Source organism: Lithobates pipiens, unplaced genomic scaffold (assembly GCF_037356315.1).
Source record: "Lithobates pipiens isolate NorthernLeopardFrog02 unplaced genomic scaffold, aLitPip1_a1.2 Scaffold_16, whole genome shotgun sequence".
Lineage (NCBI taxonomy): Eukaryota > Metazoa > Chordata > Amphibia > Anura > Ranidae > Lithobates > Lithobates pipiens.
The window spans coordinates 413,558,707-413,576,495 of NW_027507748.1; the positions used below are offsets into that span (position 1 = coordinate 413,558,707).

Sequence of the window (17,789 nt, forward strand, 5' to 3'; positions counted from 1 at the left end):
AGAGCTTAGTAAATGAGAAGAAGCTCTGCTGACTTCCATCATCCAATCACGTGCATGTGAAATGCTTTTTATTTTATTTTCCTTGCACGTGATTGGGTACTCTTAGCTAAGTCAAACTTTGTCTCGTTTGCTAAGCTTTGCAAAGTGCACAGTCTTTTTGTTATTAGTACATCAACCCCAAAGTGTCTGCCAGCTATTGAGTTCTAGGTCTACAAATCTAGAAAGGGTGAGCTATAGGTACACAAAGACTATTCCATCCAAACAATTGTACGAACAATGCAGGGGTAGCAACAATGAGGAATCAGCTAGATGGTACTGGTAGGTAGGGTCGTCTGGCCACCAGACCACTTTAATCTGTAGGTTTCTGTTGTTTAATTCCGCAAAAATCGGGCCTGTGGATCGCGAAATAAACGAGGATACATTTGTATTAAGGATCTTTAAGTGCCGGTTCACACTTGTGCGATGCAAGAACTCTGCAAATCCACTGGGATCTGTACTAGAAAGGTCTGCTACTAAAGGGGTGGGCTGGAAGTTGGGACATAGGGCTGTGGGGGCGGATCTGTAATGGGATGAATTGGGGCTGCTGATGCAGATCTGTACTGGGGGGGCGGAGAGATGTACTGTGAGGAGGGGGTCATTTGGGCAGTAAACTGTACAGTAACCTGTGTGTTATATACTCCAGAGCGGTGCACTCTTTGATTTAAGCACTCTCGACCCCTGCATTCTATGCATTGCACACTGCTGAGTGCTGCACTCTCTGTGTTACATAATTCTGACCCCTGCAATATGCACTCATGGCTCCTTCTCTCTGTACTTTACTCACTTGTGAGCCCTGCACTATAGACAATAGACATTGGGGGTTATTTACTAAAGGAAAATCCACTTTGCACTGCAAGTGCACTTGGAAGTGCAGTCGCTGTAGATCTGAGGGGGACATGCAAGGAAAATAAAAAACAGCATTTTAGCTTGCACATGATTGTATGATAAAATTTTTTTTTTTTTGGTTTACAGATGTGAGCACATGGCTTGCTGCTGCCATCTTTCTATGGAACCGCCTGCCTGCTGTTAACCATCGCAAAAGGAGCGCCACTCGGGTTACTAACATACAGTAAGAGGGTGGAGGAATTTGGTACAGGGTGCCTACAGGTGGAGATACTACGTGCCCGTAACCCCCTAGGGGGACAGGAATCTGGTGAGTGGGAACCCAAAGGGGTGTGAGCACAGAAGTCACTGGATTTATGTGGACACAAAAGTCACCTTTTTCTTTCTGATTTGTCCAGAACTTTATAAGATATTGATTGAGCACTTTGCATTCATATTGCAACTTAATAGACATTTAGCACTCTAATGCAATTTTGAAAATTATTTGTTGAGATATCTTGTAATTTTTTATAATTTTTCATAATTTTTTACACTCTTATGGATTTTTTTATGAAATATTTCCCTTTAGGCAATTTTTTGCACTTTTTTGCACCTTTTATACTTCTTTGTACTTTCTGCACTTTTTTGCATTTCTTTGCACATTTTTTGCAATTTTTTGCAATTTTTTGCACTGGCTATTTGCACCCCTGAGATAAAGATCTGGATCTACTGTTATATGTAACATAATAGGTCTTTTCTTCCCTACGTGGATATTGTAGATATGTGGACACACTTTTAAATAATTCTGTAGGAAGAGTAATATTATCAACATTAGATCCATATTTTTTCATACATAGTCACCTTTTAGTTGTAAATATTTTCATTATTATAATTTAATTTATTCTGTACACTTGATCACCTTGTACTTATTTGTAGTGGCATGCCCCTGGTTTAATGTACATAATTTTACGCACTACTTACCTCCGGTTTAACATATCCCATATGTATTATATTGATGGGGTGTATATATAGGGGATATGTAGGAAGCGTGTGATAACTGGTATTGAGGCATCTCCTGTTGGGGATCTTGATTCCGAATACCATTTTTTCTTTTCCCTCTCCATCTCCCTCCTCTGGGTTATCACTCAATTTCTAGTATCTAGTGCACATATACCCAGAATTGTGGTTTGTTGTATAAATTAATTTAATTTTTTGTATATTGTAAGTCAACTTTGGATTGGGGAGTTTAATTTGCATATTACAATCTTTTTGCCTTAGGGCACTGATTTAGGCAAAACATCTTGTCTGGTACAGGTAGCGCCTAAAGATCCATATTATTATTGTGAACGGTTAAATGCCCACAGCCTCCAAATAGGGGGGCTGAGGACTTGTAGGACGGCAGCAACCTTAACTTATTCTTAAGCGTGGCTTTCCTAAACCCTTTTATAAAATCAGCAGAGCTTCCCCTCATTTCAGATCTACCCCTTAGATTTAGAGTGACTGCACTTCCAAGTGCACTTGCAGTGCAAAGTAGATTTGCCTTTCGTAAATAACTCCCAATATGTTACATAGTTAGTCAGTTTGAAAAAAGACACAAGCCTATTTAGTTCAACCATAATATTGTACATATCAAAATCCTGACTGTGGCACTGTACGATGGGCTTTATAGTACATACTCCTGACCACTGCACTCTAAGTACATTATATACTACTGAAGTTCTTCCTTAATCTCCCTGGCGGTAATCCCGAGTCTGGCTTGGGTTGGGATTTTACTAACAGGAGCGGTAACCCCGAGCTAGACTCGGGATCGCATCGCTGGATGCAGGGAGGACACAGGGAGAGTTACTTACCTTGTCCCCTGGATCCAGCGATGTCCTCTGCACTGTGTGATCGAGCCGTCCTCCGCTCGATTCACAGTGCCGAATGCCGCCGAGCTCCGTTCCCTGCAACGTTACGGCGCACAGGAGTGGAGATTCAAAAAAGTAAAAAGGCACAAAACACACCCAGTACTGTAATCTTACAGATTACAGTACTTAATTAAAAAATACACACCCCTTTGTCCCTAGTGGTCTGTGCAATGCCCTGCATGCACTTTTATATTATAAATACTGTTTTTTCTGCCTGAAATTTGGAGATTGTCCATAGCAACCAAAAAGTGTCCCTTTTTCAGTGTTTTAGGATTTGATTACATTATTGAATAATTTTTATTATTATTTATTATATTATAAACTTTATCATACCCGGGATGTCTACTAGACTCTGGTTTGAACAGATTTAAGAGAGTTATTCCTAATAATTACAGGACTACAATATAAAACGCCAAATTTCCATGCAAAATAATTGTACCGCTTTCAGCACCTAAAACCCGACTGAATCATACCTCCAGGGAGGTTAAGGTAGGATGTGTGTAGTTAAGTATGTGTAATAGAATAGTTTAATTTGTTAAAAAATGATTGTGTTGAGGTTTGTTAGATTCTCCCTTGTGGCACAGTAATTAAGAGCGAAGTGTGGTATTGTAAAAAACTAAAATATAGTTACCAACCTGATGCAAAAATATAGTTACCAACCAGTGCAACTGTTCCCCGCTGCCTCTAAACCTGAGAATTGAGTAATCACATAAGCACAGATCGTTCAGTTCTTGGGTCCACTCTGAGCAGAAAGCAGTGACTGCCAATCACCCCTCTATGCTCTGCCCCTCCAGTGCGTTTTGAAACCAATAATTTAAAACTATTTATAATAAAAAGGTGGTATTTCACCATCTATACACTATATACTTTTTTAACTTATAAAATTACCCATTCCTGATGAATGAATAGTAGTAGTTTAAGGTGAGTGCTGGTGGGCATTTGTGTTTGCTGGATGAATGTGTAGTTTAAATAGGGTGTTGGCCCCCATTCACAACTGAGTTATTGTCTGCTTGAAGCTTGTACCTCTAAAACACTCAGCAAGCAAAATCCCATTCATTTCAGTGACCCCTGTTCACATCTGAGCATTCTGTCATCTGAAGCAAAGCACCTGTGGCTCAAAAAAGTACATGAGCTTTTTTTCTTGCAAATTACAAGCTTTTTTGGCCCCATAGACTTCAATAGAAACACCTGACTTGAGCATTTTATGAGCATTTTGTTGCTCGTTATCTGCTCAAACAGCAGCTCTCCACCCTTAATTCCCTCTCCCTTTCCTCCCCCATTGCTTTCTATTGGCTAAACAAAAATGCCCAAAGCTGAAAAACACTTATAAACTGCTTGTAAAAAGCTGCAAAAACACAAACATACTCCTGAAAAACATTAATAAATTGCTATATATGTCAGCCCCACACATACACAAATCTGTAAACACACAAACCTCTGGCCCCTCCCTGTACACAAACAGAACCCCTCCCTTTCCTTCACAGCCCCTACTTGTAAAGAAGGTCTTCCTACCTATTTCCAGTTCATTTTCATATTTTCATTTTCAGTAGCCAGAGGTGGCGGTAAAGAGCTTAATGTCTGCGCTTAATGACAGCAGCAGAAGAGATTGTTTCTAACTTTCTACATGGCTCCCCTTCACCTGTCCTGCCTTCTTCTGGCCTGGGAGCGGGCCCCTCGGGCCCCCGGGGCCCCTACAGTTGTAACGGCTGTACTTACACTGATGTCACCTGCTGCCTGTGCAGATTCCAATACCTAATACTATGTGTGGGAGAGTGCCCTGTTTTTGTGATCGGCACAGTTACTGAGAAATGGAACCTGTCCAGGCACTAATCTATAGCTCAAGGGAGAAGAAAATAGGTGATCCCTAATGCTGCACATCCATGTAGTCCTACAATGGTGATGAGAGTGACAACCTCAGCCAGAATTTCAACCAGGCCACACCCCCAGTGCGTTTCGCTCCATCCCCCAGAACTTAATCATGGGGAACTGCCACTTTTGTTAAACACCTTAGTCTGTTAACCATTTCAGCCCTGGAAGATTTTACTCCCTTCATGACCAGGCCATTTATTGCATGTAGCACTTTAACTGACAATTGCACAATCGTGCAATGCAGTACCCAAATAAAATGGATGAACTTTTTTTTCCACAAATAGAACTTTTGTTTGGTAGTATTTGGTCACCTCTGCGGTTTTTATTTTTTGCACTATAAACAAAAAAAGAATGGCAATTTTGAAAAAAAACAACAATATTTTTTACTTTCTGCTGTAATACATATCCAATAAAAAAAATTGATAAAATCAAATGTCTTCATCAATTTACACCAATATGTTTTCTGCTACATATTTTTGGTAAAAAAAATAATAAATCCCAACAAGTGTATATTGATTGGTTTGCGCAAACGTTTTAGTGTCTTCAAATTATGTGTTATTTTTATGCAATTTTTATTTATTTATTTTTTTACAAGTAATGGCGGCGATCAGCAATTTTTTTTGGCACTGCGACATTGTGGTCACTGACGAAGGGATCCTGCATGACTCCGAAATGTTGCACCTGTTGTGTTGTGATCATGCAATAAACTAAACCGTTTGGATGCCCCCTTGTGCCGATCCTTGGTGTGTTGGCAAATATCTACATTGTGACTTGAACCAGTATCCAGATGGTTGTTGCCGCAGCACCCAAACCTTTAGAGCTTATACCAGGAACGTGTGCGATGGAAATATGAAACATTAATTGTGGTGGACAAATCAGACAGCTAACTGACACTTTTGACACTTTTTTGGGAACCAGTGACACTAATACAGTGATCAGTGCTAAAAATATGCACTGTTACTGTACTAATGACACTGGCAGGGAAGGGGTTAACACCAGGGGCAATCAAAGGGTTAAGGGGTTAAGTGTGTCCTAGGTGGTGTTTACTAACTGTGTGGGGATTGATCTGACTAGCAGGAACACAAGATCGCCGTTCTGCCTCTCTGGGGAATGGTTGCAGGTGCCCGCAGACATCGCATCTGCCAAACCCGCTAATTGACTCCCCCTCTGTCCAATCAACTACTACAGCAACAAAGCGAGGTATAGGTATGTCGTTTCATGCAGCTGGGCCACCTTGCCTTAGTAAATGTGTGGAAGGAGGTCTGGAAGACGTTAAATGGAGTGGAAAATAAAAGGATCAACAAGTATTAAATCTTTGAATTAAATATTGGATAATGAAGGGAAATGGTAAACCCCTGTCAGTTTATTTTTTGTCTTTTGTGTACCAGTGAGAAAAATTTGCCTTCACTTTCTGTCCCAGAGATGCAAAAAGAAGTTAGAGGAAATTTCCCAAAATAAGGGAATATTGAAGCTTTCCCCATAACTTTTGTTTTGGGGACAACTCTGAAGTTTGGATTTCTCCTTACTTTCTGTTTCAATGGAAATAATCACCAGAACAAACATTATGGAGATGGGAAACAATACAAATTTGACAGGGGGTATAACCCCTTCCCACACCATTAAAAACTTAAAAAGATTTTACCTAAAAATACATTTTAAGAATACAGAAAGCATCCCCATCCAATTGGGGTTCAATAGGTATGGAAGAAATCATTTAAATACTGTAAATATAGAACATCAATTAATAAACTTGTTAAATTCTAAAAAAATAAATAAATACATAGAATTTCTCAAAACGAATGCTGTAAAAATAGAGCATCAATTAATAAGCATGTTAAGTTCTAAAATAAATATATAAATAAAATGAATTGATCAAAAACTAATATAATTACATCTCAGATGAGTGAAAAGCAAACTTCACTACTTGTTTAGCAAAGAATAGTTATTAACAAATAATAATTATATCACTATGCTATTATTGCCGGAAAAGAAATAACACTCCTACTTGCAATCATTACCAATTAAAGTCTTGTATTTTTAATCCCAAGTTTTTAGGCCAAATCAAATAAATTATTTTTCCAGACAAATTTAAATGATACACAGACCTTACTGATAGCAAGAGAAAGAACATATAATAATTAACTGCATGGTTGTTAGGCAAGAAATAATACCTGGGGTTGTGTACAATACAATTACTGTAGTATTTCCATGACAGGTACTACCCTGCACTGAAAAGTTTTGACCAAGTATTTCATCACCGAAATAACATAGAAAAAGGTAAAATGGAAAATTGTTGGTGGGCAGAAATACCTTCAGTCCTGTTGTCTATTTTCTTTAATTTTCAAATGTTCATCTTTCTGTCAAAAGCAAAATATGAATTCACATGTATTATGATGCTTCACTGCCTCAGGTTCTGTACCAATTGCCATCATCTAGCGGAAAAAGAATTCCCAAGTTTACCAAAATATCATACAGCATAATGCCATGGTGGCTGTCCGCCAGCTGAATCTTAGTAGAAGTTGGGTGATGCAGCAGGACAATGACCCTAAGCATCAAAGTAAATCCTCCACAGACTGGCTTCAGAAAAAAAAAATGTGCCTTTTGGATTGGCCCAGTCAGAGACCAGACCTTAACCCGGTAGAGATGCTGTAGAATGACCTCAAGAAAGCCGTTAAAGTGGAAGTAAACTCCCCTATCGTTATCAGCCAAGGAAGCCGCCATCTTTGCCTCTGTTTAATCTTCAACTGCTATGGTGCTGCACATGTGATTCGTTATGACACCAGCCATTGAATGGTTTGATAGTTTGGCTGAGAGCACAGCCAATGTGCAGTTAGCATTCCCGGCATGCCTTTTTTTTTTTTAACTGTTTAAATCGATGGGTTTACTTCCACTTTAACACCAGACATCCTACAAATGTCTTAAAATTCCTCCTAAATGTTGTACGGGTCTGATCCAGAGCTACCAAAAGTGCTTGCTTGAAGTCATTGCTGCCAAAGGAAGTTCATCCAGCTGTTAATTTCAAGGGTTCACTTAATTTTGCCCCATCACTTTGAATGTTTAATGGGTGTGTTCAATAAAAAAACAAGTAATTAGGAGGGTTTGTGTGCTATATGATTCAGCACATTGTGATTGACTATTGCTGTGAATTAGATGAGGATCAGATAATATTTTATGGCAAATTACTGCAGAAAATCATTTAACCTCCCTGGTGGTATGATTATTTCAGATTTTTGATGCTCAAAGCGGTACAATTTTTTGCATGGAAATTTGGAATTTTATATTGTAGGCCTGTAATTCTTAGGAAATTTGTCCAAACAAGAGTCTAGTAGACATCCTGGGTATGATAAAGTTTGAAACACAAAATCATAAATTATATTATAATAATTACCTATAAATAATTATAATATAATAATAATTACAACAATTATTCAATAATGTAATCAAATCGAAAAACACTGACATTTGCTCGGTTGCAGAATTGTCGCTGTCATTACTTTTAGTGTTTGATGACGGATTTCCCCATAAATCACTATCGCTCAATTCTGCAAGTGATTCTAATTTATTATCGCTGTTTTCTAGCTGGAAAAACTGCTTTTGATTAAAAGGGACAGTTTCGGTTGCTATAGACAATCTCCAGTTTCCAGGCAGAAAGAACAGTATTATAATATAAAACTGCATGCAAAGCACTGGACAAACCACTAGGGACAAAAGGGATGTGAAATAATTTGATACAGTAATGTAATCTGTAAGATTGCAGTTTACTGTATATGTATTGTTTTTTACTTTTTGAATTTAGCGCCGTTCTTTGTCCCCGTGCGTCACAACGCTTGCAGGGAACGGAGCTCTGCATTGTGATAGATTGAGCGGAAGACACAGCTTGCACACAGTGCGGGAAGACATGGCAGAATCCTGAACAAGGTAAGTAACTTTGCCTGGATCCTGCAATGCGATCCCCAGTGTGGCTCGGGGTTACCGCTTTTGGTTCTGAAAATTCACCCCGAGTCACACTCCGGATTACCGCTAAGGGGGTTAATTTCACATTCACATACTTTTTTCTTGCCATAATAATATCTAACCAGTTAAAGGCACACAGGACCCTTTTCCAATGAGCTCTACGGCCGCCCCAGAGCTGTGTGAGCTGGCTCCATTGAGAGCTGGTCATAGTCTCCTGTCATGCGAATTGGATGTGGGGAAACCCACAATCAATTTGCATCAGTGTGAACCCAGCCTAAAGATTTGGGGTTAGAACTGGAGCCCAATTTACTAAAAAGAAAAATAGGATATTTAAAAATACTGTAGATATTTGTATGCAACCTCAATTAAACCGGTTTTCAAGACTGCAAATTACCTTTAATAAACATTACTTGTGAAGTGCAACTAACTACTATATACTCTGTAAAGAACAGTGGCAGCATATGTGAGAAACAGCATTCCAATGTCCCCCAATCCCACAGTAAAACTGTGAGAAACAGAAAATAATACCAGCAGCAGTTTTATAGGCAGTGGGAGCCAAAAGAGGGCACATCCTGAACTTGTCACAACAAGGTATCAGCATATTCATTCATTACAAACCAAGTATCTAATTTATTTTTGTCTGGTTGGCTTATTTGTCTTTGCAGTCACATAAGGAAAAAGAAACCTGAGTTCATAACTTTGAGATTGATACACTGAAGGTCCCCTGAGCATAGTGAATGAGATGAAGCTCTGCAGATTTCCATCATCCAATCATGAACAAGCTAAAATTTATTTTTTTTCTTTTATGTGATTTAGCATTCTTTGCAATGTGAGAATTCACCTCATTCACCAAGGGTTGAGCAAAATTCTGCAAGTTTCCTTGCATTATGAATATGAATAATTGCTTTTAATAAATAAACTGACAGAAGAAAAATATTTAGTCCTTCTTGTCTTCATGCCTTTCAGTTAGTTCATCTTAAGTTCCACTGGTCTTTAGTCAATATGATGTCCCTTTGTTAGTGAATGTGAAATTTGTGGTGGTGGCAGGTCAAAAATTTAAAATTGAGTGTCAAATACTTAACGCAATTTTCCTTTCCTGATGAGCTCTATGGCAGCACACTTGGTTAGGTCCTACCCACCCCTACACTGACAGGATTGTAGCTAAAAACTGGCTACTCCCAGGCCACTGTTCCTTCCCTTTCCTCCTCATATGCTGACAGGATCCAGGAAATTGGCATATCTCCTACCTGGCCTGGATAAACTTCAGGCTGCTCTGCTGGGATGAGGTCACTGTGTTCACCTGCTAAATGCATTATATGTCAGGGAGCCCTTCTGCTGGTCTTTGGAATCTTAGGATGTGTAAATCACTCTCAGTGGGGAAGCAGTGTAATATCATGGCTGGCACCCTAACTACTTGCCAAACAGCCGCCGCAGTTGTACTGCGGCAGGTTGTCACAGTTGAGCGAATCTGCGTCATTGTACATAGGCCACTTTAAGAAGCTGTAGGGAGCAATGCTGGAGCCAATGCACGTGGCTGGCAGCTTTGATGCCTGCTAGACACCCATGATCGCTCCACAGAGAGCCAGAATGGGGATCTGCGTATGTAAACAAACAGATCCCCATTCTGACAAGAGAGTAGAGGAGTTTTGCTGTCCCTAGTGATCAGGGACAGCGAAATTATTAGGCAAAGCCCATAATAAAAAAACAGCCCCACCACAGAAGGTAGGAGACAGTGTCCATCTACTTTAGTTTTGAACAGGATTGTCGAAGACAGACTTATTTTTTTCAGACTTTGTTTTTTTTTTTGGACAGCTCCTTGGCGATTGATGTAAAAAAAAAAAGAAAGAGAAGACTGTAATTATGTTATTGACTATTCCCTTGGGTGATCTGTGTATGTTACAGAATATTATTGTAGTGCTGGTGGTGGTGTTATGATGTATTAGTGATAGTAATCATGAAGTTAGTATTATACCCAGGGCCACCAACAGTGGGGTACAGGCATTACACCTGTAAGGGGCCCCGAATGTTCCCAGGGTCCGACCGCCTCCCATTCTCAACTCGCGGTTGAGAGGAGAGAAAACACTTTCATTTTGGCAGTTCATCCCCCTGCTCTCATGTCGCGGCTGGAGAGAGGAGAGAAAATGGTCACAGCAGACTTGCAGTTCAATCCAGCTGTCATTCAGTCGCCCCCCTCCTCCTATCACGTGTCCCCGTGGTGATCTCTCCTCCCCCTGATCCTCTGTAGAGTCCGCCCCAGCCTGCCAGTGACCGTCTCAGCAATGATGGTGAGCAGCGAAGGGGAGGGTGGGGGAATGAGTGAATAGATTGGTGCCTGTGCAGGGTATAGTGCTGGCTGTGGGACCCGGGGGGCTCTGTGAGGAGGGTGTGTTTTGTTCTCTCTTTGTAGCAGGAAGTGGTAGAAGCTTTTCAAGGAGCCAATCCATTCATGCACTGACAAGACACTTACTGATAGAAAGTTAAGGCAGAGTGGTGAGCTCATCATTGTGTGTATAGATACTCCCCATGGCATACACTACTTCCCATCCATTCATTCCCTTGGCATAGTCTGTGTCTTATTCACTGACCCCGTTATAGACTGCCCCCTATTCACTGACCCCCCGTCATAGACTGACCCCTATTCACTTACTCCCCCTATTCACTGTCCCGCTATTCACTGCCCCCCCTGTCATAGACTGACCCCTATTCACTGACCCCCCCATCAAAGACTGACCCCTATTCACTGACCCCCCTGTCATAGACTGACCCCTATTCACTGACCCCCCTGTCATAGACTGACCCCTATTCACTGACCCCCCCTGTCATAGACTGACCCCTATTCACTGACCCCCCTGTCATAGACTGACCCCTATTCACTGACCCCCCTGTCATAGACTGACCCCTATTCACTGACCCCCCTGTCATAGACTGACCCCTATTCACTGACCCCCCTGTCATAAACTGACCCCTATTCACTGCCCCCCCTGTCATAGACTGACCCCTATTCACTGCCCCCCTGTCATAGACTGACCCCTATTCACTGACCCCCATCATAGACTGGCTACTATTCACTGACCCCCTGTCATAGACTTCCAGGGCCGCCATCAGGGGGTACAGACAGCACCCCCCTGTTTCTCAACTCGCTGCAGGAGAAGGAAGAGGAGGTGAGATGACACTTTAAATTTTTACCCCCCCCCCCCCCGGTTCTCTGCTCCAGGGGGCCCATGCCTGAAGCTGTGTAAGGGGCCCCCAAATTTCTGATGGCGGCCCTGACTACACCCACTCTTATGAGGCAGATTGCAAAAATCATGTAGTAGTAAAATGAGGAGCTGTTCCAGAAAGGCAAAGTATCAGGAGACATGACTACTTGTAAAGTGAAAAACTCTAGTGCTTCTTCTTTCAGGGTGCCACACCAACAATACACTCTGACTACAGAAGTTTTGTTAGTAGCAGTCAAGTTGTGTTGGCAAATATGGTCTAGCAATGTTTCTTAACACCGCTGGACCACATAGTCTTTGCTGTTTGAAACATACAGTGTGTAGATTGTCCAGACACACATCTTGGAACTTCAAACCCCACACAACAAATAAAACACCATGTTACAATCCTTCTCACTTTTATAAGTCCGTATCTCAGTGCAAAACCTTTTTCACAAGGTGGCTATTTTCCTGACCATAGATTGAAAATCACTTTCTGCATGAATTAGAGAAAGGAAACAACAAAGAATGTGAAAAACTGCTCTGAATGGTTGGTGCACCCTATCTAATAATAAATTAATTGTTTTTCTTCTTTTTCCCCTCTTGCCTACCTTTGGCAGGTATCAATTAAGTAGGATGCAAAAACTGGCACCAGACTCTATGCATATCTAAAAGTGAAACCATCATGTGGCTACCAATGTATTGTAGTAATTGCCCTCTAGAATATTAACACCTCAGCCTTTAGAAAAATTCATGGAGCATGCTTAGTCTTATTGTTGGATACTTAGGTGCCATTTTTTTTTATTCAGATTTTTTTTTTTTTTATGTTATAACAAATAAATAACACCAAAAAAGATCAAAGTTAAACCATCATTCTAAACAACTACATCTAATTTTCCCATGATATTCACAAATATTCTAAAGGCTTGTCATAAATATGCAGAAACATTCTGAAATTTGCAGAAATATTCAGAAGCATTTAGATATTCATAAATACTGGGGAACAGATTAAATATAAATCTTTTACAACTCCCTTCCCTCCCTAAAAAAAAGGGGGGGGGGATAAGAAGAAAAGGCCAAAAAAAGTCACCCTAAAGTCTATCAAAGATTTAAATTAAAATCAGAACATGATGTATCAATCCATTTTTTTACAGATCCTTTCAAACTCCCAAGAAATGTTACATTGAACACTTTTCAAACGTTACATATTTATCCATTTCCTGATCCCAGTCCCTCAGGGTAGGGGGCTTGGGTGAAACCCAGTAAGAGGCTATCAAACGTGCAATAAAAAGTGATCTCATAATAGCCACTAACTGATCACAATCCATACTATTCGACTTCACATAGCCCAAGAGACATAAAACAGGGTCTAGAGTCAACCTGTTATCATATACAAAGTTTAGCAAATGCAGCACTTACTGCCAATACTGAAATAACTTTGGACATTCCCAAAAGAGGTGCATAAAGTAGCGAGGAGATTGAGTGCATCTTTTACACTCAGAGTGTTCTCTCCTGCCTACCCTATGCAACAACTCCGGGGTATGGTAGGCCTTATACAGAATAAAAAGTTTATTTACTCTATGAGTAGTCAAAAGAAAAATTGGAGGAACCCTACCAAGGCGGCAAAAGGCAATTTTGGAGTTAAATAGTAAAATACAGTGCAAAAGTTTATTATAAATTAAACATAAAAACATAGCTTAGATACCTGAGAATCAATTGTTATCTACACTAGTTATAGCTTGTTAAATCCCAGACTATGAGAATAAAGTGTGGTACCCGACAATGGACATAAAAACAAATAAAAGAAACTAACAAGACAAATAACAAAAGGTCCAGACACCGAATTACTATACACACATAGGTCGCCTGCGGTAAATACCACATAATCAATGGAGCTAAAATTACACCAATGAGGAATCCTATTAAGGCGATCTATGCGTGTATGGCCCCCAGGGGTAATGGAAGGCAGTAAATGTGGTAAGCCTGCTGGATACTCAATAAACAGTATCTGGTACCAAAATTCCTGATGTGGGATCAAAGTTAGTAAATCAATACATGATGCCTATAAATTCATGCACTTCGGAGCTGTGTGTATAAAAGTTAGATAGCAATGCATGGAGGTAAATACTATCACTCGCGTGTGTCCTACGTGGGTAGAGTGATGCACTGCATCTAGTATAGACATCCAAAATAAGTGAACACAGGTGGCTGCTGAAATGGCTGCTGCTCACTAAACCGCAGTGGATTGTAAGCCTCCAAAACATGTGTATGGGACAAGCTGCTAGTTCCTGGGAGGCACCCTATGATGAGTCTCAAAAGAGGGTGCCTGTACATATACAATTCATCCCGTAGGTATCTGAGCTACGTTTTTATGTTTAATTTATAATAAACTTTTTCATTGTATTTTATTATTTGACTCCAGAATTGCCTTTTGCCGCCTTGGTAGCCGCTTTATTCTTTGAGGTTCTCTCATCTGAGGGTTCCTCCACTTTTTCTTTTGATCCATTATGTTTGGCTACGGCAGCAACACCCCCTATGGATGAATGGCATCAGGTCTGCATTTACTAATATCCTAAGTTATCCTAATAACTAATAGAGGTGCTACTAGTAGACTTGTCACCTTCTTGTTTTGTATGACAAGAAAAGGTACCATTATTTAATTTAAAAAGCGGACCCTCTTGTAGTAAACTGACCGACTCGCAAACTTCTGCCCCCTCCCCCTTCCCCTACCCTCTACCTCCCCCCCCCCCCATTTCCTTCTCTCTCTTATTTCTGCTTCTTTGCTACCTGTTTTTCTACTTGCCTACAAAAACTGGGCAGTTTTCTACTATGTACTGTATATGATTCATACGGAAGTTACCCTATTTCAGAATTATTGTTTGGAATTGAAATTTGACATTTGACATTTTACTACACCCTGTTGACTCTGGTTTATGTTCTGCATGATACTTGTTATATACCCCTGCAATTTGCTGGCCAGCATTGGCCCCCTTTTTGACTTCCCTGGCATTAATTGGCTGTATTTGTACTTTACTACTACTGGATCATTTGTATACTTCCTTTTTTGTATATATGTATGTCTATTTGGAAACTGTATTTCGCTATTAAATAAAAAATATGAAAAAAAAAAAGCTGACCCTTTGCTTTGCCCTTATGTGGCTGATAATATGACATGCATCCTGGAATCTCAGGAACGTCATCCCTTTTTATTTCAATAATTTGAATTCAATTATCTTAATACAGCAAGGCAAGGACAAGACAGAAGACAAACTTCAGGACCTGATTTATTGTTTTACAATTTTGCTTGGAAGGTGGAGGTTCTGAGGAGAAAAAGAATGAAAATGAAAAGGCAAAAGTTTATGAGATGCCATTGTTGCTGCACCTTGGTGATAAGGAGTCACAGTGTCTAGAACGTCAGCAGGGTGGGTGGAATTGTAGTCTCAGAAACACTGGCAAGCGGCAAAAAAAAAGCTCATCTATGGTTTACTTGTTCTTTGTCCCAGACCGCATTTAGGTAATTTTTAGTTCCTATTGGGATATTGACATAAGAATTAACTTTGGTTGCAAGATTCTCTAATTATTCCCCAAACCTAAAAGGAAATTAGCAAGTTAAGTTACTTAAGAATGTCAGTTAATTATCTGTAAAGGTATTATTTATTTCATTAATTTCTTACATTGCGCTTTTTTTTCATTTCTTTTTCTAGTGGAACTGATTTGTAAAACAAGTGACGTTAGACCATGCCTTGGAAGATTGGAAGATTTTTATTGCACAGCATATTACAGCAATACATTTATTACCACAGCAGCATATAGATGAAAACAATTGTCTGTCAGCCCTGGGAGTCACAAATAAGAAATGACCCTAACTCATAACTTGTCACAAAGCAGAGCGAATACCCAGGCTGCAAGATAAAAATCATTAATATAATTTAGTGCTCAAAGACCTTCTTTGCTGTGTGCTGTCAGTCTCACGTAAATTGATGCAATGCTGCTCTAAAGCTCAGGAAATGATAGAACAAAATGTATTTTCTGGTGTTACAAGTTGAGATTAGAACCAGTGATCTAGTTCAGATTCTACTTCATAACATCATCAAACTGTATGCAGTCTTAGTCAGTGGGGAAGAGGCACAGCTGCACATAAATCGATAAGTAAAAAGAAGACAGGCAGCTAGCCAGTTGCAACTCAGTAGGAGGAGAGGAGGCACCTCAGTAATACAAGAGACGAATTGCATACATCCCTTGCATTATAAGTGCAGTTTTGGAGCATTGCTATGAATATACAAAGCACAACAGACTTTATCTCACCAGACATCTATGCATATGCAAAGTGCATTAAGAATAGTATAGTGTGTTCTATGTCCTTCATTCAGGCATTGACGTTTGATAGGCAAGTTCCATTTTATAGGTATAAACAGATGCTCTCTCCAGGTTGTCCTTTCACCAGAATCTATTATGTAAAAAAAAAAATGATTGCTCATATGTCCATTAAAAAAACGCTTTACTGCTGAATAAAGCAGCCATGTCAAATGTACCTATATGTGTTGAAATGGCTCCATTTTTTTTTCTTTTTTAATGTCTACATCCTGTATACAAACTCTTCAAATCAATTTACTAAAGGTTACACTAGAATGGATTCTAGGTTCATGGTAGTGAATACATTATATGTTCTTTTGAACATTTACTTTATGTTTGCATGAGTTTTCACTTAGTGGGTGAAAATAATAAAAGAAAAAAAATAGGTCACCAGCACATCACACGTGTCTTTGTTGTTAGGCACATAAACTGTAAGCTCTCTTGATGTGGAATATGTGGAATAAAGACTACTGTGATATGAATGTTTCACTGTTCCATGCAACTGTTATATATAGCTAGAATTTATATATATATATATATATATATATATATATATATATATATATATATATATATATATATAACAAATAAATAAACCTACAGTTTTAACAGAACCATGGTGCATTTAAATATATATATATATATATATATATATATATATATATATATATATATAAAGGTTGCATATGTGCAGCGCTAGAAGCATCAAATTATAAAATAAGAGTCCATAGTGTTAAAACAGATTCTTTGTTCAGGGGAAATACTGGAACCACCCATGGTGCAGACAGAGATACAATAAGGTGAACATGAGATTATCCTCCACTGAACATCAACACACCGGGCCTCTTACCAAAGAAAATGTACCACTGAATTACAAGTGGTCAAACAAGCATGATATATTCACAGCACCACTTCAATTGGATCATAGAAGGCTTGTTCTTGTAGTCCCGCTCAATGGTAATTCATAGGCACATGCATAGGATACAAGAAAGCAACCCCTCATGCTGTAGTATTTAAAACCAAGGTAAATTTTTACCTTGGTAAATATTTATTTATTTCTTATAAAAATCCCGGGTATTCACATTTTGAGAAATAAAAACAGGCATATCAAATGTTGCAATTCATCATGGATAGCTGATGTTTCCAACCGCAAAGATGGCCGCAATCGACACGTTACAGTGTTGTGGCGTAATAGCTCCACCCTATGAGGCATTTCATCCAATAGGAATGTTTTAGGGGCGTGGTCAGAGCTCTTCATATCCTCTTTATATAGGAGGGAGGGTGGGATAAGAACGCCCTTCAACCTGCACTCCAAAGCTCTCTCTTATCCACAGGAAGCGGAACCTCACCATAACTGGATGTTTACACCATAGTTTAGACTTACATGGCTAAAACACACCCACGGCGGCCCTGTTTTGGGAGACCAGATAAGAAATATATAAAATATACTAATCCGGTTTCTGAAGGGAGAGTAGGAGAAAAAGAACCGAGCCAAGTTGGAAACAAAAGTAATAGAGAAAAATGCAAGTAATCAAAACATTCACAAATTGAGAATGAATTGCTAAAATTAGCAAACAGCAAATGTATAAAAATTACATGGAAAAAAACCTAACCTGGAAAATATTATTAAAAATATAAAAAAAAAGAATAA

General features: G+C 39.4%; 1 long non-coding RNA gene across 1 annotated transcript; it reads left to right on the forward strand.

Moving 5' to 3' along the window:
* The first annotated feature begins 1,016 nt into the window (after positions 1–1,016).
* LOC143984397 (uncharacterized) lies at positions 1,017–16,316 on the forward strand. Its single transcript, XR_013274831.1, has 2 exons — positions 1,017–1,192; positions 15,490–16,316. It is a non-coding gene; the product is annotated as an uncharacterized LOC143984397 (long non-coding RNA).
* The last annotated feature ends 1,473 nt before the right edge of the window (positions 16,317–17,789 follow it).